The 25092-nt window shown below is 46.5% G+C and overlaps 1 long non-coding RNA gene across 1 annotated transcript; it reads right to left on the bottom strand.

Annotated features, from left to right (window-relative positions):
- Positions 1-720: 720 nt before the first annotated feature.
- LOC125753330 (uncharacterized) lies at positions 721-10582 on the bottom strand. The gene is made up of 3 exons (XR_007404901.1): positions 10414-10582; positions 2762-2975; positions 721-1884 (listed from the first exon to the last, which is right to left on the bottom strand). It is a non-coding gene; the product is annotated as an uncharacterized LOC125753330 (long non-coding RNA).
- Between the last annotated feature and the right edge of the window lie 14510 nt (positions 10583-25092).

Raw genomic sequence — 25092 nt, forward strand, 5'->3', positions numbered from 1 at the left:
GCACACCCTATAAGTGTCCCTTGAATTGTCCCCTTCTCTCCATCTTCAGTGGGAAGATCTCAGTCCCGACCAGCATGGTCGCTGACGTAGATGACGACAGCTGCCCCCTAACTGGCACTCCTGCACCCACTCCGGCCCTCTCACAATATATTATTCATACCAGGTAGAGAAATTTTATAGAAGTGCAAACCGAATCATGTTACTTCTCTGATTGAAGCCCTTCTATGATCTCCCAACACCCTCAGGGGCAACAGGAAGGAAGGCCTTGCAGAGCAAGACTCTACATTGTGTCTTAGAAATGTTGAGCTTAAAAAAAAAAAAAAAAAAAAAAGAAATGTTGAGCTTGACATGCCTGTAGGACTCAGTTAGGGTCTGCTGGGCAGACACAGAGGTCAGAGCGGGCGATGTAGCTCTGGTAGATGCTGCGGGAACTAAGAGCCAAACAGGGAGGTTATCACCATAAGCTAGGAGCACCCCCGTTAGGGCCCACGGAGTGGCACTCCAGCGGGAGGGTGGCCGCAGCATGTTAGACGCTGTAGACGGTGAGGAACTCTACTTCGTTGGAGTGCTCCAGAGCAAAGCAGTGGTTTAGGGGGTGTCTGCGTACATCTAGCTCACGAGGGATTGATGTACAACCAACGTGTCAATTAATTAATTAATTTTATTTTTTTAATTAATTAATTTTAAAAACTATTTTACTTATTTATTCATGAGAGACACAGAGAGAGAGGCAGAGACCCTGGCAGAGGGAGAAGCAGGCTCCATGCAGGAAGCCTGATGCAGGACTCGATCCTGGGACCCTGGGGTCACAACCTGAGCCGAAGGCAGAGAGCAAAATAGCAGACAACCGAAGGACGCCGGGCTGCAGAAATGTGCAGCGTTCAGGTGGAAATACTCAGCTCAAAACGTGTGGTGATTCGGAAGGTGACTTTGTACTCTCCCCGGGAACCAGCTGGAAGAAGGTCCTAATTTATTGAACTTTTTATCCCAAGGAAGATAAAGGCATTGAGCACATAGTCATTTGATTCCTCTCTTCTGCTTGGGTCTTAGAAAAAAAAATAATAACCGGAGAGAGAAGCTCCATACTTGTGATGTAATTGCCTTGGGGGAAAAGCATGAGTGGGAAGCAAGCTCGGCTTGGGAGCAGAAATGGGGAGGGGCACGAGGAGGAGGAGTGGGGGAGCACGGGGCTGCCGGGACTTCTGCTGTTTCCACGGCTCCTCCCTGCCGCTGCGGGGAGTGGAAGCTCCCTGGGAGCCAGGCACTGCTCCACACCCTTCAAATGCATGAACTCACGGAGTGCCTAAACCCCGTGCCTTAGACGCCCTGTTTCTCCCCCAGTTTGCAGGCCCGACACAGGAGCTACAAGGAGGCGGGTCACTCGCTGGAGGCACATGACCAGTAAGTGGCTGAGCCCGCACTTGAGCCTCGAAGGTTCCATTTCTGAGTCTCAAGATCCCAACCTCTCCCTTTTGCTCTCCCTGGAAGCACGACAGTGCCACGTGGATGACGACCTTGGGTCCTGGGGGAGCCCCAATCCGCGTGAGGAGCCCGATGCCCGGCCCGGGGGTCCCAGAGAGGCGAAGGGGCTGCAGCAGGGACGTGGCCATCGGTGCCTGTTGTGCTTCTGTCTCTCTTACTCTGCACACCAGGAGACGCCCGGCCATGGGCTGTAGGGCAGACGGGGGAAGAGGGGGGACACGGGCGCGAGCCGAGCTGGCGGCTCTCAGGTCAGGCAACAGGGGTCCCGGCCTTTTGGTCTGTGTAGCGGGCACACCGGCAGGTCTGCACTGTCTGTGGCTCTGCCCGAGGCCACCCGCTGACTGCATCCTTCCATTCAGGTAGGACAAAGCCCTGAAGACACCGCTGAGGGTCAGAGACGCCCTGGTAGAAAGAGCGAAACTAGGTATCAGCGCGGTGACGGGGAGGCTGCAGCCCTGGTCACACGTGCTGGGAGCCAGGGGCTGCAGGGGCTCGCCGACACCTGGGCCGGGGGTGCAGACCCAAAGCGGGCTTGAGGACCAGGCTGTGTGACCCCGAGGCCGGGTCGGAGCTAAGACGCTGCTCCGCCCGACAGGCGTGGGCCGATAGTCCCTACTGGATAATGTCCTTGTAAGAAGGTGCTCGAATCTCACGGCCCGGGGTCGGTGGCCAGACTGCCTGGCATCTCTGCAACTTGTTAATCGGCCCCTCTGGTTCTCACCCAGGAGTTCTCAAAGGGGCCACCCCAATTCTCTTGGGCTGGTAACCTCAGCTCCAGTTCTCTTAGAACAGTAATCCTGGTTTGCTCAAAATTGCAAAATTATTTCCTTGGTTAGTGCCTTTAACCCTTGGAATTAAAGAAGCGACCAGATAGATGAAACCTCCCGCATTCATATTCCTATGTTAACTTCTGACATGATTCTATACATTCAAATGTGAGCTTTAAAAGGAATTCAGCATATTATTTGATATGCTCGTAGCTACCTCAGGGCCTTTGCACTTGCTACTCGTCTGCTTGGAAATCTCTTCTTCCCCACAGTCTTGTGCCCTGCTTTTCTAAATCCTTTGTCTCTCCTCAAATAACGATAAAACTTTCCCTAATCACCTTGTAAAAGATTGCACTTCATCCCTCCTCACCTCTGCTCAGTTGTCTGGACAGCACTGGCCACCGTCTGACCTATTGCACGTTGTTGTTACTTATTTACCTTCACTGTGCATGAGGTGCTGTTCCGGGTTCGGGGAGATAAAACGATAAGCAAATAAAACAGGCTGATCTGACCTTATTTTGGAAGGATGCTTCAGTGAGCTGCTTGGGTCAGAGGGGATCCACCGAGGGCGGTTGGGTCGCAGCAGACGACACCCAGAAGATCTCAGCGCCGTAAAAACGAAGAGAGCAGGACGGTCTGGGAGGACTTCCAGCATCTTAACACCCGTTGAGTTATCTTAGTGAGTTCTAGCAGGTCACTACTGGGTCGGCGGTGCCATTTCTTCAGCTGTAAGATACGTGCAGGTGCTAAAAACGCTCATGCAGCACCAAACCAGGTGCGTGAAAAGCCACTCTTTCCCTCCCAGAACTTCTTGTCCTCTTAGCCTGACTCCCTAGCGGTTTCCCTGCTTCCCCTCAGACATCCTTCACGCACATCTTTGCACGTCTGCTGCAACGTCGCACGCACACTACCTTGCCTTTGTTGTCCTCGAAAGCGCCTCCGAGACGCCCCTATATGAACGTATGCAGGCCTACCTGCCCCTAAAGCAGCTTTTCTTTTACTATTTCATTATATGGGTTGCTACTGGTTTGTGGGTTTTTTTTTTTAGAGAGAGAGAGAAAGAGAGAGAGTGTGCAGAGGCGGAGGGAGGGAGGGAAGGGGAAGCAGGCTCCCCGGCCAATGCGGAGCCCGTTGTGGGGCCTGAGCTCACGACCCTGAGGTCGTGCCTTGCACCAAAGTGGGGAGTCAGAGGTGAGCCAGCCGGGTGCCCCACGGGCTGTAACCTATCGCCGGACCCGAACGATACCTCCTTGAGCCTCCTCACGGTCCCTATATAAATACACCCGCAGAGTCGCCGCCGCCAGTACATGAGGGCGTGAGTGAGGCTCGATGGCCCTGTTTGAACGGCCATGACCTCAGTTCGGCCTCCAGCGTCCCCACTGGGGCAGGTGGACGCACGCAGGCCCCCTGCTCCAGCCCTGGCCGCCCGGCTTTGCAGCCTGGCCACCAAGGTGCTCGACAGCCGTGCAGGTGATACGCTGGCGGCCGGCCCGGTGGGGGCGGCACCGGGGGTCCCACGTACGCAGGGGGGCCACCTAATGGTGACCTGCCCAGGCAAGTCCGCGAGCCTGTATGAAGTTCCTCCTGTCCAGCCCGTCGGCGGTCCCGTGCGGGGTCCTGAGCGCCCACGGAGGCGGCCGGAGGGGAGCCCTCGGGGAACCCATGGTGGGGGGGAAGCCGACTCTCTGCGGGACTCATGGGGCCGTCAGCCCCCAAGAACCTCTGGGCTTGCTGGGCCTCCGTCTGGGACCACGGCCACACGCGATGCACAGCCACGGGGACGTCCCTGCGGGGAACGGGGCTGAGGAGCCGACCTGCGAGTCTCAGGCTCCTGAGCGGCTGTTGAAGGTCACAGACAGGCTCTCCTTTATTTATTTATTTATTTATTTGAGCAATGGGGGGGGGGGCCTGGGCACGATCGGGGTGGGGGCAGACGCAGAGGGAGAAGCAGACTGTCTGCTGAGCGGGGAGCCCAGCACAGCGGGGAAGGGGCTCGAACCCAGGACCCTGAGACACGACCCGAGCTGAAGGCAGGAGCCCCTCCAGGGCCCCGACGGGCTCAGGAGCAGCCTTGGAGGAAAACGGTCAACGAAGTCAAACTTCAGTCTCTCTCTCTCTCTCTCTCTCTCTCTCACCATCGGGCCGAGATATTATTATCCGAGAAGCCAACGGCACCCCCGCAGCGCTAGGCTGGGCGGCCAGTCCTCGGAGGAGGCCCGGGAGCCCGAGCCCCAGAGCCTGCCGATTTCGGATGCGTAAGCGCTTCACGGGGCCGTGGGGGGGACACGCATGGACCCGCCTGCTGCAGCCCCAGCTGCCGCCTTTAAGGGCTGTTCGTGCCTCCGAGCACCACACTCGGCAGGTCCTCGCGACCGGGCAGGACTGGCACGTGTCCACCCGACAGAGATGAGGTTAGCTTATGCCTGACAGCCGAGGCCACGGCTCCGCGTCCTCCTGCCGCCCACAAAACCCTAAAGCACAACGGCCTCCAAACCCTGTTTTTTTATGCTCATGGAGTTTTGTGGGTCAGGGGGGATGGGATGGGGGGACGGGATGGGGGAATGGGGTGGGGGGGATGGGACAGTGGGGGACAGGACCGGGGGGACGGGACGGGGGGGATGGGATGGGACAGAGGGTATGGGATGGGACGGGGGTATGGACAGGACAGGATGGGGGACCAGACTGAGGTGACAGGGGAAATGGGATAGGGAGGATGGGATGGGGGACAGGATGGGGGGCAGATGGGGGGATGGGACAGGATGGGGGGAATGGGACAGGATGGGGGGGATGGGACAGGATGGGGGGGATGGGACAGGACAGGGGGACGGGAGAGGACAGGGAGTATGGGATGGGATGGGGGGATGGGATGGGACGGGGTGGGGAGACAGGATGGGGGGACAGTGCGGGGGGACAGGGCGGGGGGACAGGGTGGGGGGGATCTGGGGATGGCTTATCTCTGTTACATGCTGGGAACCCCAGTGAGGAGGACTCCAGGGCTGGGGTGGGCAACTGGAGGACAGGAATCCTCTGGAAGGCCTCCCCGCGGGTCAGGGTTTAGCGCCTGCCTTTGACCCAGGGCACAATCCTGGAGTCCCGGGATCGAGTCTCACATCAGTCTCCTGGCATGGAGCCTGCTTCTCCCTCTGCCTGTGTCTCTGCCTCTCTCTCTCTCTCTCTCTCTCTCTCTCTCTGTCTATCGTGAATAAATAAATAAAATCTCAAAAAAAAAAAGTGAAAAACCAAAAACGACGACACGGAGAAATGTACAGATGTCAGGTGTTTGGAGCCTGGAAAGTATTTTCCCGTGTGAGCATGTGAAACATGGCGGTTGGTTTCTACCATGAAAACCTTTAACCTGTAAAGGAGCTAAAGTTTATTCATCTGTTCCCCCTTGGGTTGATCTATTATTACCCAATGGGGGCTTGGATGATAAACCTTTATTCTTGCCTAGTAGGGCAAACTTCTGGTGGAAGCCAAAGTGAACATGAAAGATCCCTCTGTGGGTCACACTCCTGGGTACATTCCTGCTGGCCCTCCTTCACTTACATGGTTTTAGGGAATATTAATGAATATTCCTGTTCTGCTATAAACCACCATTGACAACCACAGGATTTCGATTTTGTATTTAAATGGTAGTTTGGGAGTGGAATTGTCTCCATGATTCAGTACGCTGTACCGTGGGCTGGGGATATTGACCTAAGATATAGTTACTACCTGGAAAAAAGAGAGTTTAGTGTAGTAAGCAACAGAAGTACGTAGTAATAAAATCTCAATATATATTAAATCGGAGTCTAACAAAAGAGTAGAGAGAATGAGGAAGAAGCAATATTTGAGGAGGTAGTGAGTATTTTCCAGAGCTACGGAAGGATACCAATCACATACTCGAGGAACCGTACGACTTCCGAGAAGGAAAGTAAAAGGTACGCCGCACCTAATACATCATGGCGAAAATTCAGAAAACTAAAGACAAAGGGGATATCTTAAAAGCAACGGAAGAAAAAAGACATATTACTATTAAAGGATTGACAGCAATAATTTTCGCGAGCAATAAAAGAAGTCAGAAAGTCACGAACTTACTTTCTCAATGAGGTTTTTAAAAACCTAGCGAAAATATCCATAAAGAAGGAGGTTCGATAAAGATGCGCTCACACGCGAAGTTTTTTTTTTTTTACCAGCAGCCTTACAGATAAACAGCGTGCATGTATTCTGTAGATGTATTGTACACTATTCTTGCAGTAAAGTAAGCCAGAGAAAAGAAAATGTTACTAAGAAAATCACAGAAAAGAGAACACATTTACAGTCAGTCCTGTCTTGTATTTATTGAAAAAAGTCTGTACGTAAGTGGACTCACGCAACCCAAATCCATGTCATTCAAGGATCAGCTATGTTATATCTCTTTTCTTTTTTTAAGGTTTATTTGTTTATTTGAGAGCGAAAGAAAGAGAGAGAACACGAGTGGGAGGAGCAGAGGGAGAGGGAGCATCCCAAGCGGACTCCGTGATGAGCGTGGAGCCCGAGTTGGCACTTGATCTCACCACCCTGAGATCATGACCTGAGCCGAAATTAAGAGTCGGAGGCTCAACCCACCACACCACCCAGGCGCCCCTATTTCTTTTCTTCTAATGGTTACACTAGAAACGACAGCATGTGTCATTATTTTACCAAAGTCTAATAAATACTTTTCATCTCTTGGCTAATATAAGGACATGGGAATACTTTAAATACATTCACACCCTTTCTTTTTTTTTCTTCTAAATATTTATTTATTTATTCATGAGAGACACAGAGAGAGAGGCAGAGACATAGACAGAGGGAGAAGCAGACTCTATGCAAAGACCCTAATGTGGGACTCGATCCCGGCACCCTGGGATCACGCCCTGAGCCGAAGGCAGATGCTCAACCGCTGAGCTCCCCAGGTGTCCCCATTCACACCCTTTCTGACTTACATGCTAGTGTTGTTGAGTGAGGACGATGGAGTCCTCTCTGGGAAGCTCTGGGCTTGGGAGAACGGTGATATCGTGCCATAGGGGATGCGACCTTTCTGTGTGATTCCATGACTCAGAAACCATGACATTCTTAGGTAATTTGATTTTCTGTGGGAACCTCAGGAAGGCTGAGTTCACGTTCTGGGTGATTGCACCTGAATCAACGTTAACAGGCACGGATGAGGGAGTATAAGCTGATCAATAAACAATTATTGACCAGATGGTGGGAAGGTGGCCTTCAAGGTGTCAGAAGTGGCCAATTCCTGATGATGGCCTCGTCCAGGGTCTAATTAGGGGAGAGGTTCTTGAAAGGGTGTGGCAGTGAAGTTTCTGGAAGTGAGGAAGTAAAGACCAGAAGCAGACTTAATTCATAACAATCCTCATGTTCCTGTTATCGTTGCTTACTCCTTGTGGCTGTGAATATAATAAGCTAATCACTCTGTGTGTGTGTGTGTTTCCAATCTACTGCATCTATATGACATCGAAATGTCCAGATGAAAAGTGAAAAATTGAAGATCTTCAGAAGACGGTTTGAGTAACATCAAGCATCTAGCAGTGGGAAGGTAAGATGTCAAAGTGATTGATGGATCCCCTTTATCCGGACATTTTGAAGTCAAGTCGGAGTGGCCTGGAAATGGATATTGACAGACAATTTTCTCGAAATGAAGTTTAGAACTCGGAATAATAGGTCATGCATCTAGCCCGAGAGCCTGTAGAAAGTGGGGTCTCTGTATTAGTCAAAATTAAAGCTGGCCAGAAAGATGAAAGGCTAGAGCCCGGAAAATCTGTCAAAGGAAAGATTTTGAAGATTTAGTAGCACAAGATGAAAGACAATGTCAGGTCTAAGATAAAACAGCCTTGGAAAGTAAAACCTACACGGGAAGCAAAGATCAAGAAACACAAGAAGATAAAGCTCTGGATGCCTTAGTGGTCCAGGCCAACAGGGAGCATCCTTCTGAAAATAAATGGGATGAGCCATTGAAGACGACCTTTACAAAGCTTAAAACCTATTCTTACCTATGGTCTCAGATAGGATTTAAATTTTGTTGGAGCAAGGCCCAGGTGAAGAATACATCAAATTGAAGTGCACTGCATAATGTTCTTAATTAGGTAGAAGCCAGAATTTTTGAGAGTAGGAATGGAGGAGAGAGGGACCAGGTCTGTTGACCATGTTCTGTAGATGCTCCTTAGACACTAAGGTGCGTAGAATCACATGGGGGTCTCTGTTGCCGATTTTGATTCAATGCGTCTATGGCGCAGCCAATGGTCTTGCATTTCTCAAGAGCTCTCAGGTGATGCCAGCACAGCTGGTCCTCGGACCTCACTGCGAGCGACAGGCTATCCAGCAGTGGCGTCCACACCCGGACTCCCAGGAAGGCTCCCCGGGTAATACTGATGATCCTGATGTGCAGCAGGAGTTTGGAACCAAAGCTATTGAGAAACTTGGAGATTAATCACTACAAGAACTGGAGGAATCAGGACAGTCATAAAGCTTCTTCAAGTAAAACATAATTTTTCCCCCCAGGAGCATGGGGAAAAAAATACTGTAGATGTTTATATAAATATCTACAGCAGCCATTGGAAATCTGGAGAGGGGCACCCACACAGCGTCTGCTTTGAAGATGTTAAGTGGATAAAAGAGACGAGATGAACTGTTCTCGCAGCCACCCTCTTCCAACTTCACCGGACTTCTGGTTTCTGGAGACCCCTCACCTCTTCAGGACTCAACAGGATTCGGTCTCTGCTACACCCAATCTTGTCCCTTTTAAGTAGAACATAATTAGATGCAAATATAAATCACAACCATTGTCAGAATCCAAATGGGTTCTGATGAGAATTAATATTTCCCATTCACGGAAGTACTAATTCAGAACACACAATAAGGCAGAGATTCAGAATTGGGCAGAAACCACTCATTTCTCAAGCAGAAATAGCTACGTTGTAGTCATCTTATAGAGATTAGAATTTTGCAATCGAGGTATCAGAGCTTTGTGCTATAAATGATTTCTTATCCTCCTTCCCAAATCTCACCCTTCATAATGACAATTGAATAAATGAATATGTCACAGAATTAATCGAATGCTATTATCTTCATTTTAGAGTCTTAATTTCAGATCTCGTCTCATTAACACAATTATCCAGGAAAGCATTATGTCAAACAAACACACAACTGCGATGTACTGTATGTATTAATCAGAATTCTTGGTTTGCCAGCGAGAAACTCAACTCACACAGACCCAAATCAAAGGAAAATGAACGTATTGATTCGTGTAGCTGCAAGATTGAAGTGCACTTTCGGTACATTTGGGCCTTAAGAGTTGATTTTTCAATCTTTTTCTCTGTCTTCTTCTGCTTCCTTTGAGTGTTGGCCTTATTCTTCCCACAGAAGACAGCTTTTTCCAATCAAGGAAAGTGTCTCAAAGCAGCTTGAATTTATAGACTTTAGCACTCGAGATCCCAGAAGAAGAGAAAGAAATTTTTCCCATATCCATGGCAGAAAAATCCTCGGGAAGGCTGTGATTTTGCCTGGCACGTGAGTTCCGAGATCATCACTATGGCGTAGGGCTGGAGCCTCCCTTGGGTCACGTGCCCACACCTGGCACTAACGTGTGGTCAGGACTGTCCCCGCCGTGACAACCCTAAGGAGGATGCTTCCCCTGAAGGAAGGCGTGGTGGGGACGTTGATGACGTGTTTCCACTGGCTCCGATGGCAGATCAGCTGAGACTCCCACGGCTGCTGCCCACGATGGGAGGAGACGTCCCCGGAAGGGGCTCAGGGAAGGTAAAGGACGAGACATCCACACAGCAGAAGAGTCTCAGTTATTGACCCCAGGGAGACCTCCGTCTACTGGTGGGAGACCTCGGAACAGCTATCAAGGTGACAGTGACTGTAATAGAAAAATAAGATAGTCCGGCCACAGTGGTGTAAGCGGGAGGCCCAACTGGGACGCGGCACCGGGCCACCGTGGTCCCCTTTGCCCACGGAATGGTGCTCCCGGCAGGGTTCGCGCGATCCCTGCGGACGCGGGGGTGGTCGGGCCGTCGGAGGAGGTGTGCACACAGGCCTCGCAGCGTAATGGCTCCTGTGGTTTCACGGATCATCTGTGAACGTGATGTGCCTCACGTTTGATCGAGGGGCTGGAGGAGGGGACAACGGAGGCCTAGACGTGGAGACGTACCTGATACCGGAGCCATGGGGGCAAGACGTCTTCAAGGGTCCCGAGAAGTGGACCTCCGGATGGAGGCGGCTGGGCCGGGAGGGCAGATGGTCAGCCGGCACGAGTCCTGCAGAGCCGGGGATGCGCCTGCAGGAGGCCTGCCAGGTGAAGCCTTTGTGACCGCTCCCCGCCGGGCCTGAAAAATCACACACAGGTTTTTAGCCAGGATCCCAGCTTCTCAAATTTGTTCCTATATTTGTTCCTCGTATCAAGGGTAGAGTTTCGGTTGCATTCTAACAGGAGATGACAAAACCAGAAAGATGGTTTATTTTTTCTCATGGCTCATCCTTATCATGGTAGGAAATGAAGTAAGAACTGACAATAAACTGTTGGCCCCTGGTCCCAGAATTGCAAGGATTGTGCCCTGCAGAATTACAAGGATTCAAAGACCTGCAGGGTCAATGGACCTACGGGTTTCATTTCACACCAACTTTGGACACGTATCCACCATCCATCCCCAAGGGGTCATCCCACCTGTAACTAAATCCCCGGGCCAAGAACCTTGTTGGTTCTTCAAGGAAATCATCACATTTTCTCAGACTTGGGTGGTCGGGAAATTCTTTGAGACGCAGTTTGTCTCCCTGTCTCTTCACCCACCGATCTTAGGATCGTGTTGAACAACCATGTTCCCCTGTTCCACGGGCTACTTGGCCGATGTTTGAAGATAATGGTCACGCATCTTTCACACTAGTCTTTCCAGAGCAAAAAGCCTTCGTTGCTTCATTATCTCTTGTATCATCTGGTTCTGAGAACCTCCGGTCTGTGTGTCCCTCTGGGCCGGGAATCCCTGTGGACATACAGAGCCTACAACCTCCCAAACAGCATGGAGAGCACCCACCACCTCTCTTGTTCTAGATTTTGCCTTTTTACTAACGTAGCCAAAGACCAAATTCGCTCTCGGAATGGTCCTAGCACACGTCAGCACGCCCTGAACTCCCGAGTCCTTCTCATGCAAAGTTTACAGCTCCTTTATTTGTACTCGTGCAGTCGGTCTTGGACTCAAAGTTTTAGTGTAAAAATGCAACCTGACATGTTTCTCAACATATCTATCATATGGTCCCCACACCTGTCTTCATAGCAGGATACACAAGCAGGAAAGAATAGTGGCTAATACATAGACCTAAAAAAAAAAAAAACTATATATTTTTTAAACAAATCTGATGAAAAAGAAGCTGCAAAACCAATGTTTGCTTAATAGGTTACAAGGTTAGAACTTTCTTAGTCACTCCAGAAACCCATCCAATGCAGCCTATTCAGGTCTCAACACCTGTCTCCCTTGATCAGATATGACTGTACAAACACGGTCATGTAAAATGATCTATTGATCGAATATTTGTGTCATTTGAATATTTTCATTGTACAGATACATCAGTAGTCATTATAGTTTAGTCTCACCCATTAAAAAAAATTGGGATGGGGATCCCTGGGTGGCTGAGCGGTTCAGCGCCTGCCTTCGGCCCAGGGCGTGATCCTGGAGACCTGGGATCGAGTCCCACATCGGGCTCCCTGCATGGAGCCTGCTTCTCTCTCTCTCTCTCTCTCTCTCTCTCTCTCTCTCTCTCACATGAATAAATAAGATCTTTAAAAAAAAATAAAAAAATAAAAAAATTGAGATTAAGTCTCTCTTGTTCTCCAGTGTTCCCCCATCTTTTTATTTCTCTTAAAAGTCAAGTTTCATTTGACCGGCAGAATTACCCACAGTGCGGAATTTTTAATTCTATAATCATCATGCAATTCAACATGTTCCTCTGCCCCTTGTATTTCCTGCAAACTGGTGTTTAGATCTAAGGTCTTGATCAGACTCATGTTTAATCCTTATGGCAAGACTACAGGTGACACTGTGTTGTTTTTCCTTTCCACCTGCATTGAGATATAATCAATGTATAACATCGCGTAACTTTAAGACGTACACGTTTCTCCCCATCAATTAAAATTTCCTTTGAGTATAATTGACACAGAATGTTATATTGGTTTCAGGTGCCCCACATGGTGATTCAGCTTCTCTGTGTGTCGTTCCCACCACAGGCGTAGTCACCATCTACCGTAAGGTGTACAACACGTTGACCGGATACACCTATTATTGCAGAAAGATCACCACCGTAGCTTCAGCTAATACTCACGTCACGTCGCACAATTCCTGTTTCTTTTTGGTAGTGAGACCACTTAAGATCGACTTCGCTATCAACTCTCAAGTATATTATGCAAATTATTAATTATAATCACGATGCTCTGCATTAAATCCCCAGAACTTTTTTCATTTTATAACCAGTACTCTTTGGGTAGTGCTGTGTCCTATCGTGAGGAGGCATGTCGTGTGGCCTTCGTGTGTGTGTGATGTCAGCAGCTATTGCTCAATGCCCAGATCCACTAACTCCCTGAGACTCAGAGATAGTGGTATTTCTATCACTTCTTGCAAATTATTTATTATAGAACTCTGGAGACATTGAACTCATTTACAATTTGATTGTTGAGTGATTTAATTCATATAGAAGGCAGGGTGAATATTTTTTCTTTCCTTTGGGTTACTGGCTTTGAAGGTGATAAATTGGTTTGCTGGGGCACCTGGGTGGCTCAGTGGTGGAGCGTCTGCCCTCTGCTCAGGGCAGGACCCGGGGGTCCTGGGATCGAGTCCTGCATCAGGCTCCCCGCATGGAGCCTGCTTCTCCCTCTGCCTGTGTGTCTGCCTCTCTCTGTGTGTCTCTCGTGAATAAATAAATAAAATCTTTTTTTAAAAAATCAGTTTCCTCTGATTCTTTGAAGGTAAACAATTCAATTTTTAAAATATCACTATGAACCTGTTGGATCAATGGAGTTAATCACTGCAATGATCTCTTCAAAACTCAAATTGTTTCTCTTTGGCTGGCAAGAGCCTCTTCAGGTTGGTTTCTGAGTATTTTCGACACGGCCCTCGTGGTCTTTGGCAGCTTCCTTGCTATCTGGTATTCTAGGTTCATCTTATTCCTACACTACATAGAATCAATAATTTTCCCCAATAAATTCTAGGCTCTTTTGGTGGAGAGGGTATTTAAGGCCCTAACCTAGGTACTGTAGGATAAACAATGATGTGTGACGTAACTAGCTCGCAAGTCAAAAAGAAGATGGGTCATCCCAAAGAACTCCCTTATATGACAGTTTATGTCAATTCCCAAACTCTGCATGAAATTTGCTGGATAAAGAACGAATTAGAGATATTGATTATGAGATGAAGATCATTTCATGTCACCAAGAAGTAAACCATTTAAAAATGCAACCAAAGTGAAAGTAATTATACATCTTGGAAATGTTTGTCATAATTCATTCATTCACTCATTCAGTGGACATTTATTAGCCACCTACTGTGTACCAAGAGCTCAGAAGAGAGTACTAAATGTGAACATAGATCTATGAAGACTCCGGCATGTATAGAGTAATTGAAGATATCACGGTGTTCAGAGAGAGTTTATAGGCCAAGAAGAGAAGGATACGAGCTTCAGGGAGCATCAACACTTTAGAGAATGAGCAGTTGGGAGGAGCAGGCAAAGGCAACCGAAGCTCTTGGCCAGAGTGGGGGAGCCTGGTGGAGAGAGCTTTTCTGGTGAGTGTCAAATTCTGTTAAGAGTTCAGGCAAGATGAGTCTTATGAAGTGTCCACTAGATTTAGCAACGAGGAGATCACTGGTGGCTTTGGTTGAACCATTCTTGAGTGAACTCTTGTGGGGAAACTCTGACATCTACATTTTAACACATTTCACAATCTCACAGGTGGTAAGGAGCCACTGGTCTAGACTTTTCACATGATTCCTCCTTTGGAGCCTGCCCAGTTATTTGATCTACTATTTCTTGGGCCACCGCTCGCTATCCCCAGCACTAGTGAGGGCCCCTGTCTAAGGCCAGCTCCAGTTTCCTGGGTGTCCCACCTGGCAGGGAGTAGAAACTAGATATAGGAAGAAGTTAAAGATATCTTAGGATCCAGCTGTGTTGACTGAGTAGATGATGATGCCTTTTACCAAGATTCAAATATATATATATATATATATATTTATTTATTTATTTATTTATTTATTTATTTATTTTTACAGATTTTATTTATTTATTCATGAGAGACACAGAGAGAGAGGCAGAGACAGAGGCAGAGGGAGAAGTGGGCTCCCTAGGGGGACCCCGATCTGGGACTCGATCCCGGGACCCCAGGATCACAACCTGAGCCGGAGGCAGACGCTCCACTGCTGAGCCACCCAAGCGTCCCTCAATAACAGATTTAAATGAAAAAAAGAGGGACCTGACAAGAACAAAGAGAAGGGCTTGTGGTGCTCAGGGTTTAGAAACAGGTGAATGGAGAGTTCGCCTTTTCTATGTGTTTCCAGGGCAGAGGATGTCATGATGAGCAAACGAATCTGTTCTGCGAAGGTAGGATTATCCCTGTGGTGAGAAGGAGGATGCGTTGATGACGCAATTTGCAACCCTCACATAAGTTCACATGCGACCTACTTTTACTCTTATTCTGTATTTGTCAGGTAACATCCAGATGGTTTAACTTACTTTTTTATAATCAAAGCAATGATTATTCATATTAAAGAACTTAAAAAACAGGGAAAAGTATAGGGAAAAGACAACAAAACCACATGTAACCATACAACCCAAATAAAAGGAACATATATTACTTTCAGTCTTTTGATAATACATTTATAATATTTGAATATGCATGTATAATTATCCTTGAGAGAATATATTTTAGTGGCTACAAAATATTCTATTTTGAATATTTAGATAATTTCTATGTTCTGTTATTGTAAATGACACTGATAGGAACCTTTCTGTCAAATATTTGTCTGCTTTTGTGGTCGTTAAGATAGATTCTTAAAAGCTTAACTACTTGGTCAAAGGACAGTAACACTTTTTAACCCTTTATTGCCCTACAGAAATATTGTTAACAATTTAATTCTCAATCGCAGTCCTTGAAAATGCTGGTTCTCTGGCATCCTTGCTAGGAAAAGACATTACCCGGTTTTAAGATATTGGCGATTTGGGAAAAAAAGACATTACGCTATTATTTTAATTTGCATTTTGGGGGCTAACTAGATAGCTTGAAAATTACTTATGTGTTTGTCATTTTCATTGTGTTTACTACAAGTTACATGTTTATGCCATATGTCCATTTTTCTATACAGGTTTTTGTATCATCCATACTGACTTATTTCATGGCATTTATATATTAAAAATATTAATCCTTTGCCTGCTAGATGAACTGCCAGTGTTTTTCTCGCCTGTTGTTTATTGTCTAATTTGTCATTCTTCTAAATCGGATTTTGAAATTTTTATACATATGAGTCTATCGTGGTTTTCTTTGTATTGCAGGGTTTTAAGCTTAGAAAAACAATTTCCTCTTTACAAATAAGATACATAGTCACCTATCATTTCTTCTCATTATGTTCTCATTTTAACATTTATCCTGACTCGTCTATGACTTATATTAGCATGTCTTGTAAAGGGATGACCACTACTTCTCTTCAGTCACCTATTTTTGTGGGTCACTTACTAAATCTACCCTTCCCACCCCGTGTGGCCGTGGAATAGAATGGAATGACGCGGAATGCCGTTTAGGAGAGCGAAACTGGATGATCACACGACCCCCCTGGGGAGAGCGGGGGAGAGCGCCTGCACACAGGTGGGCTGGTATGAGTTATGTAGAGTCACCAAACCTTCTTGGTATCAGCAACTACAAAGGTGGAGATGGGGGGAAAGCAAAGGGGCTTCTGGCAAATCTGAGAGCTAAACCCCCCAAAACTGCTAACACGTTTTCAAAGGAAAGTGCAGTCAGTCGACTTGCCTGAGAACAGAAAAACTTGCACAGCATTTCATAGGCTTCAACCTCCAGGTGAGTGCTGTATGGAGTGGACCCTGGGAACCCTCAAAACTGACTAACCCCAGCTACCTTGCAGGACACATCTAGGGACTCGGGAGGCGCTGCTAAGAGTAAAATCCAAAGTGAGCAGGATGGGCACGAAAAGTTCAAAAGAAAGATCTTATTCTAGATTTGGTTCCCGCTGAAAACAAAGCCCGGAACAAAGGCCTGTGAGCAGATGGCTTGTTTGGAATGGGATCCAGGATGTAGGACAGTGGCCCTGAGGATGAGGATGCGGACGAGAGAAATCCCATGTAAGGATGCCTTGTCTAGTTGCCCGCCTCATGGGAAACTGGAATTCATTTCTCCCAGAATTTACTGAGGAATTTCTTGTGATTTGCTATGTGGCCTGGGATATCTGATCAATTTTCAAAAATGCTCCATGTGTTTGTACTCTACGGCTACCTGGAATGATCATTTGTTTCTCAAAATTCTTTTGCTAATTTGTTGTAGGCATCTTTAGCAACTGCTATGACAGGCTTATTTTTCATCAGATTTATTTTTTTCCGTGAAGCTTAACGGAGAATAGTGGAAACACGTTCCAGGGTGTGTTTGTTTTGACTGGTGGGAGCAGGGCAGGGATGGCTAGGGATGGGATGTCAGAATTACAGAGATTGCCAGATACCACATTCACTCTCTGACAGTGAAAGCAAGCAAACGGTAATGATTCAAATGGGACAATTTTTAAAAAGATGGGAGATATACATGATATAGATAAATTCAGTGTATTGTGTGTTAAATTAAAAATTGATAACAAATGTTTCCAGCATTGGCTTTTTAACGTATTTAATGGATTTAAGAGTTTGGAGAGTAAAACAGATACTGCCTACGAAATCTCAACTGCCTAATAAAGTATTGATTATTAACTAGGTTTCCAGGGGTAGGTGTTAGTACTAAGAAAAATTTGCCTTGGCCTCACTATTGCATATGACAGCCAGATACAGGTATATGATTGTGAATGTGTACATATGCTCATTATGTATATGTAAATTATATAACACATATTATAAGTATATACGTGCATTATGTAATACAGATTATTGTGTGTATGTATATATGGTCATCACGTTATTCTGGTTTACAGGTTCATCATGCCCAGACATGGATATAATGAACTATTTATCACAGTCACAGTCTCACAGTCACCCCAGGGCATTGATCCTCAAGCTCTGCATTTGTGTTGGAAGGTTCCCCTCCTTTATCATTAGCATATAGAAGGCCATGCCAGGGAGCCATCCTCTTGTTTGATTTGGTTTTATCTCTTTCTTATAGGAGTGCTCTGTGGTAGGCACCCCAACACTGAAAGTTCTCAGGACATTACAGATATCATTTAAAATTATATTGACAAAGAACAAACGGATGGTTCCCAGAGGGGAAGTGAGGGGGGATGGGTGAAATAGGCCAAGAGTGGCGTTGGATCACTACACCTACACCTGAGACTAGCACTGTATGTATGTCAGCTGTAGTGGAGTTTAAAATAAAGTAAAACAAAATTGAAAAAATGGAATAAAATAAAATTGTATTGGTAAGTGGACAAATATAGCACAGTCATAAAACCCTGTTTCAAGACAAGGTGCATGCTTTCTGTACAGTAATTTAATTTTTAGTCCTTTCAGTGCCATTTCTCCTTATTTCTACTCCTTTCAGCTGGACATAGGGTTGGCTTCTGTCACGAGTGGTCATGGAAATGTAAGTGAGCATAGTCCTTTTCCAATCACTCATTTATAAAAGATGCTTTTTATTTGATTTTAATTGATTATTTTTTTTTTTTGAGAGAGAGAGAGAGGTGGGGGGTGCAAAGGGAGAGAGAGAGAGAGAGACTCTTCAACAGACTCCACACACAGCATGGCACCCGACTCGGGGCTCCATCTCTCACAACACTGAGATCGTGATCTGAGCAGAAATCAAGAGTCGGACACTTAACCAGCTGAGCCATCCAGGTGCCCCAGCAGATGCCTTTTATAATATCCCATATTTTTTTTTTAATAATATCCCATATTTAGTGAAGCAAAGGCAGTTGATTGGGTGTGTTGTTATGGGTAACTCTTCCTCACCTCAATGTGCTTAGGTCTTGAGCATTCAAACTCAATCAACTGTTCCTTTAGTAAGAATGGCAGGGGAGCTGATGGAGGAGTCAACTGCCTTTGGGGAAGAAGATGAACAGTTTGGTCACAAGGTCTCAGATACATGGGTTCGGCACCATCTTCAGTTGGAAGATGATTTCAGTTTTGTAGCAACCATCTGAACACTACTTGGGTTTAAAAGGAAGATCATAGATGGACATTTAGAGAGGCTTTGAGAGACGCTGGCATTGTGTGGCACAGACCTCACCGCCTGAATAACGATATAGTCTTGCCTGGTTCCCTTTAAAGCAGATGGCACTGAATTATACTGGGCTTCCGGCCCCATAAGCCTCCATAACCTCAGACTCAGAGCTGCCCTGGGCCGCCCTCTCACCTGCGACGAGGACATCTCCATCACGGCTCATACGTTTTTGGTTACTCTGAAGGTTGGATGTGGTAACCAAAACATTTTTCAGAGAGGCCACAACAGTCCTTGACGGATTTTAAAAAATCAGGAAGTGAGAACCCTTCTTGCCCTCATACCCGGGACTCAGCCACAGGGTGGGCCAGAAGAGAACACGGGCCCCAGCCGTGGAGTTGTCTCCCGAACTGAATCGGTACATCATTCTGCTGAGAGAACAGGCGTTCCGAGCCCGTGTTTGGGAGGATGTCCAATAATAACAACAACAGCGACATCAAGGATACCGCCAGTTCCTGTTTATAAAGCACATTCCAGGTGCTAAGCGCTTTACGGAAATCACCTCTAATCCTCTCAACAGGAAGTACTTAGTTTTCACTAATACTTTCTAGACACAGAAACAAACTCAGGTTAAACACGTTTTCCAAAACCGTAGTAGTGACGTGAATGCTAAGCCACGTCTCTCCGGCACAGCAGCTCAGGTTCTTAACCATGTCTGTACTGCATCAGGATAAAGAACACCAGCCCCTACTCACTGAACTAATACCGAGTACTACACACATGGGCCTTGCTGCTGGCTGGCAGGGCAGCATTAGCCCCATCCCCAATTTATAGATGGTGATACAAAGGCTCAGGAGGGATTAATAATTTGCCAAAAGTCACACAGCTGGTAATCTGGAGGAGTTGAAGTCAACTCAATTCAGTTCACATCTGGAGGATTTGAATTCAGGTCTGCAGGCTCTACGACTCATACTTGCCCCCCCAAGCCACACTGACTTCTGGGGCCAAGAATTTCCCTCGGGAGGACGAGAAGAAGTGCGCTCAGTGAGGGCAGAGTTGCCCTGATCTTCCAGATGGAGCTGGGATTAACTGTCAACTTCATTTATCTAGGAAAATGTATACAAAAAAAAAAAAGAAAAAAATGTAGCATATGTCCTTGGAAATAGAATGCCTCGGGCTTAACGTATCCCTTGTGATTGTGGAGTGTACCAGCCAAGACAGATGGCTGGCCTTGTAGAGTCAGAGAAAGCAGGGGATTGTGAAGGCCCAGCATCCTCCAAGGCGTGGGAAGTCAATTCTAGGGGCAAAATCTCACAGTTGGTGAAGGGAACATTTGGAGGAGTGATGGGGAAGGCAACTTGCCTTCAGGAACAACAGGTAGCCGTGGGATTTGAGGACGTTGGTACGTGCCCTATGTTCCTGAGAGGAGTGTATTGAGTTTTAGCGAAACCGTAGGGTGGTCCTTGGGTTGGATCAATGGTCGGTTTGCTGCTTGACTCGGTGTGGACGCTCAGCGCATCACGGGCTGCATCAGAAGCCTGACCTCTGCCCCCAGAGGTGCACATTTCCGTCTGGGAGTGACCTGTGGGATTCTGATTACACCACAGAGAAGTGGTCGGGATAAGGGGGGGAGTAGTAGACCCCTTAGGGTGGACGCAGCTTTGTGAAAGGAGGACACTTCGCTCAACGTCTTTCTCGGCAAGCCCTGGAAGAGCTCAGATGCTACGACGACCCTTTCATTATTTGCTGTTCAGGAAGAGTGGCAAGTGGTGACTGAAAGGAATCACTGTCACTGAGCTTATCACCCGCAAGTTAATTAATAAGGCAAGTGAGTGCCGTTCTGTGGGAGGTCTAGAATTTTGAGGATGTCACAGGGTGGATAGAACCTGGTCAGGGTCCGGGATAAGAGCAGAGGAGGGATATGGGCTAATGAGCGATGGGTATAATTTAAATATAGGATTGGTTGCTTTTCTGCCATCAAGTTGATAAATTCTTGATATCATTTGGATATTAACCCCTTATCAGATATATGGTTTGCAAATATTTCCTCCCATTCAGTAGGGCATCTTTTCACTTTGTTGATTGTTTTCTTTGCTGTGTAGAAGCTTTTGGGTTTGATGTAGTACCATTCGTTTAACTTTGTGTTTGTTACCTGTCCTTTTTGGTGTCCTATTCAAGAAATCATTGCCAAGACCAATGTTATCAAGCTTTCCCCCTCGTTTTTCAGAGTTTTACAGTTTCGGGTCTCATGTTGAAGTCTTTAATCCATTCTGAGCTGACTTTTGTGTACGGTGTAAGATGCAGGTCCAATTTCATTGTGTTATGTGGGGATGTATAGCTCTTCCAACACCATTTCTTGAGGAGACTATTCCTCTCCATTGTGTATTTTTGGCACCGTTGTTGAAAATTAGTTGACCATATATGTGTGGGTTTATTTCTGGGCTCTCTATCCTGTTGTATAGTAATACAGTCAACCAAAGAGGTGAAATATTTATATACTAAAAACTACAAAACACTGACAAAAGAAATTAAATGAGACAGAAACAGGTGGAAAACCCACCTTGTGTTCATGGACTGGAAGACTTAGTACCATTAAAATGTCCATACTATCCAAAGCTATCCACGGATTCAAAGCAATTCCTATCAAAGCTCCAAAGACATCTTGCAGGAATGGGAAAGCCAATTCTACAATGTATATGGAACCACATGAGACCACAAATGGCCAAATAATCATAAAGAAGAGCGAAGCTGAAGGCATCACACTCCTGATCCCAAAATATATTACGGAGTTGCCGTCATCCGAAGAGTGCGGCGCTGTCGTAAATACAGATGTGTGGGTCCCAGGGAAAGCCCTCTTAGTTTAATGGAGCAACCTAGAAGCTCACACCACTTCCACTAACCCCCGGGCATCAGGGCTCTGTTACATGACTGTAGCGTGTTGCCAGGAAGGCTGAGAAGTGTGACCTTGATTTTGGGAAAGCATTCGTTCAGCTAAAATTGAGAGAGGAGAGCGAACGGTCACTAGGGGGAAACTAGCTCTCTGGCATAAACGCCTATCTGATAATGGGGAACTCTTCATCTGATTCAGGTAAATGGTAATCTGAACAAATCTTATCTTTGCCCCTTACTAATTGGACCTCCCACAGGTATGTTTTCTTGTCCATGAAAGAGAGTCAACAAACAGCGATTGATATTTATGAGGTGATGTGAGAGCATCTGGGACACAGTGGTGGTCAACAGGGAAGGGCCCCCTTCTCCCCTTCCTGGGAAGTGCCCGACGCTGAAGACTGTCTTAGCACGGCTGTATCGTCCACTAGCTGAAGCCTGAGAACCCAGATTCGTTTCTGGGATTTCGTCTTCTGGCTGGACGTACCTGCTGTGAGGCGGCAGCGGGAAAGCTTAGGATAAATGATTTTGACAGCTGCTCTCTGAGCATACAGAGCTCCAGAGCTTAAGGATAAGGGCCGTGAGGCGGCAGGATGTGCGGCCCCTCCAGCCTGGTAATCAAGTTAGAAAAGTGTGTTTCTTCTAACCTACTGGGTGGAGTCAGGAACCTGGAGTGCTGGTCAGTCGAAGCTCCTCAGGCCTCTGCCTCTACAGCACAGATATCCGCTCAGAGGAGTAGAAGTAAATAGGGGGGGGGACCCCTGGGTGGCTCAGAGGTTGAGCATCTGCCTTTGGCTCAGGGCATGATCCTGGGTCTGGGGATAGAGTCCCACATCAGGGTCCCTGCGAGGAGCCTGCTTCTCCCTCTGCCTGTGTCTCTGCCTCCCTCTCTCTCTCTCTCATGAGAGATAAATCTATCTATCATAAATAGATTTATTTATTTAAATCTTAAAAAAAAGAAAAAGAAAGAAATAGGGGGAGCACTGAGCCTTTCCAAACCGTGAACATGGGCTGGAAGGCCGTTTGCCACCTCCCGCTCTGTTTGCCTCACAAAGAGACTGGCGGAGCAAGCCTGCGCCTCTACCCTGCGTGGCAAACAGACCCCCCCCCCCTTTGCCCTGGTCCTCAGCGGCTAACTCCTCAGGCTCGGTTTCAAGGGGGGATTGGGGAAATCCTAGAGGCGTAGGTTTTATGACTGTCGCCTCCAGACACGTATGGGGACAGGGCTTTTCAGCTTTGGGAGGTGCTTTGTATACTTTCTCGTAGAAATCTACTCTTTCCTCTGACTTGCCCCAAGACAATGTCCAGGTCACTCTCCCCTCCCCTCCCCTCCCCTCCCCTCCCCTTCCCTCCCAGAGAAGAAGTGTATGTGAAAGCGTGTGTGTGTGTGTGTGTGTGTGTGTGTGTGTGTGTGTGTGTGTTTTCAATGCCTACGGCATTCAAATGCAGCAAGCTCCTGGGTTGGCCTTATCATACAGATAATTTCAAGTCATGCTCAATTTTTTTTTTTTTTTGCACAACGTTTTTAAATGTAAATTCCTTTGTTTGCTGAGTCAGAGTCCAAAAAAATGCTGGAAAGAACAGCGTTTTATGTACATTCCAGCTCTACCTTCTAGCTTTCTGAATGTGGACGAACGATGTAGCTTCTCTGTATCATAGTCTTGCGTTTGAACCCTCCACCAGAACGTCAGCTCCATGAGAGCAGACACACCTTCTCTGGATTACTGACACATCTACAGCTCAATGGAAGTAATAATTCCTTCTCATGGGATTGTTACGAAGATTAAAAAATAAATATATGCAAAGCACCTGGTCCTGAGGATGGCTCTCAGCTAGCGCTTGGTTAAGGGTGACGGTCATTATTATTTGGGAGTATAAGAAACATGGCTTAAATGCAGTTTTATACCTAGTTTTTCAGAAACTATGATGATTTATTGCCAGCAGGAAGATACTAGCAGAATCCGCCCTCATTTTCCATCTGCGACCACTGTACCCGAACGCATTCCATCGGCGCTCCAAAGAAGTTGCTCTTCTCAAGGCAATGGCTTCCGTGTTGCCAAACCAATGGCACGCTCCCAGTCCCCACTCCACCTGACTTAGCAATGCCACTGAGGCGCTCGGCCATTCTTCCTAAAATGCTCTCTCCATTTGGTGTCACTTTCTTGAATTGTCTCCTACTTCCCTGGTTGCTCCTTCTTGGTGCCCTTTGCTTGTTCCTGTCCTTCTTCCCAACCCATTAAGTCAACTGTCACCAATGCCAGCCCTCGGGATCCAGTTCTCTCTGTCTGCACTCTTGCCCTGTGTTGGTCGAGGCCCTCACCGGAAAGCTCTAGGTCATTTCAGGAGATCTTAATGATGGGACCGTTTAGGAAGATGTGAACACAGTTTAGAAACATCAACCATCAGCCATCACTATTCTGGAGTTAGAAACGGTGGGGAACCTGAGCGGCTCGAGGCAGGAGTGGTTAGAGGTCTCAGAAAGGGCAGCGGAATGGGTGTGCAGGCTGGTGGGAGCTAGGGCCTTGGAGACACCTGCAAGGACAGGTGGGAGGGAGGGGCTGGCAGGAGGAAGGATTGTTCTAGATGAAAGGAGACTAAGACCATAACAAACAATTGGACGCATGAGCATTAATGGGATCCTGGGTTTTTAAATGTCATCCCTAGAGAACTTTTGTTAAAATAATTAGGGAAACTTGACTATAGGTTGATCAAGACTTGATATTACTGAAGCAAGATTCAATTTTAGGCGTATGGCTTCTTCAAAAACGAACATTTTGTCTGGACACAGGCCAAACTTGGCTCTTGTGTAGTCTGAGTCCTTTATATATTTATATATATTTATATATATTCATATATTCATATATTCATATATTTATATATATTCATATATTTATATATTTTATATATTTATATTTATATATATATTTATATATAGTTATATATTTATATATATTCATATGTATTTATATAGTTATATATTTATAAGTATATATTTATATATAGTTATATATTTATATACATATATTTTTTTAAAGTCTTTTTTTTTTATTTATGATAGTCACACACAGAGAGAGAGATAGAGAGGCAGAGACACAGGCAGAGGAGGAAGCAGGCTCCATGCACTGGGAGCCTGATGTGGGATTCGATCCCGGGTCTCCAGGATCGCGCCCTGGGCCAAAGGCAGACGCTAAACCGCTGCGCCACCCAGGGATCCCTATATTTATATATTTATATATTTATATATTTATATATTTATATTATATATGTTTATATTATACATATTTATATTTATGTATTTATAATATATTGCGGCAAACCACCAGGACCAGAACTCTAACGCTGGTGAGTCTCCAACCCCTGGGTGACCATCCAGGCTTCCTGTTCCTGGTCATTTCAATCCCATTTTTTAAGGGCCTCTGGCTGGTAAGCTCAAGGAGGCAGGGCTCTTTCCTGTTGTATTCATTGATAGAGGAGAAGCACCTGGAACAGTGGCTCGTACTAAGTGCTAAGTAAATACTGTTGGCTAAATGAGTCAGATACAAGAAGCCAACTGATAGTGGCATATTATTTTTGATATCGAATAGCAGGATGGAGCACTTACTAATTCTACTT

The sequence above is a fragment of the Canis lupus genome, chromosome 22 (assembly GCF_003254725.2).
Source record: "Canis lupus dingo isolate Sandy chromosome 22, ASM325472v2, whole genome shotgun sequence".
Taxonomy (NCBI): Eukaryota; Metazoa; Chordata; class Mammalia; order Carnivora; family Canidae; genus Canis; species Canis lupus.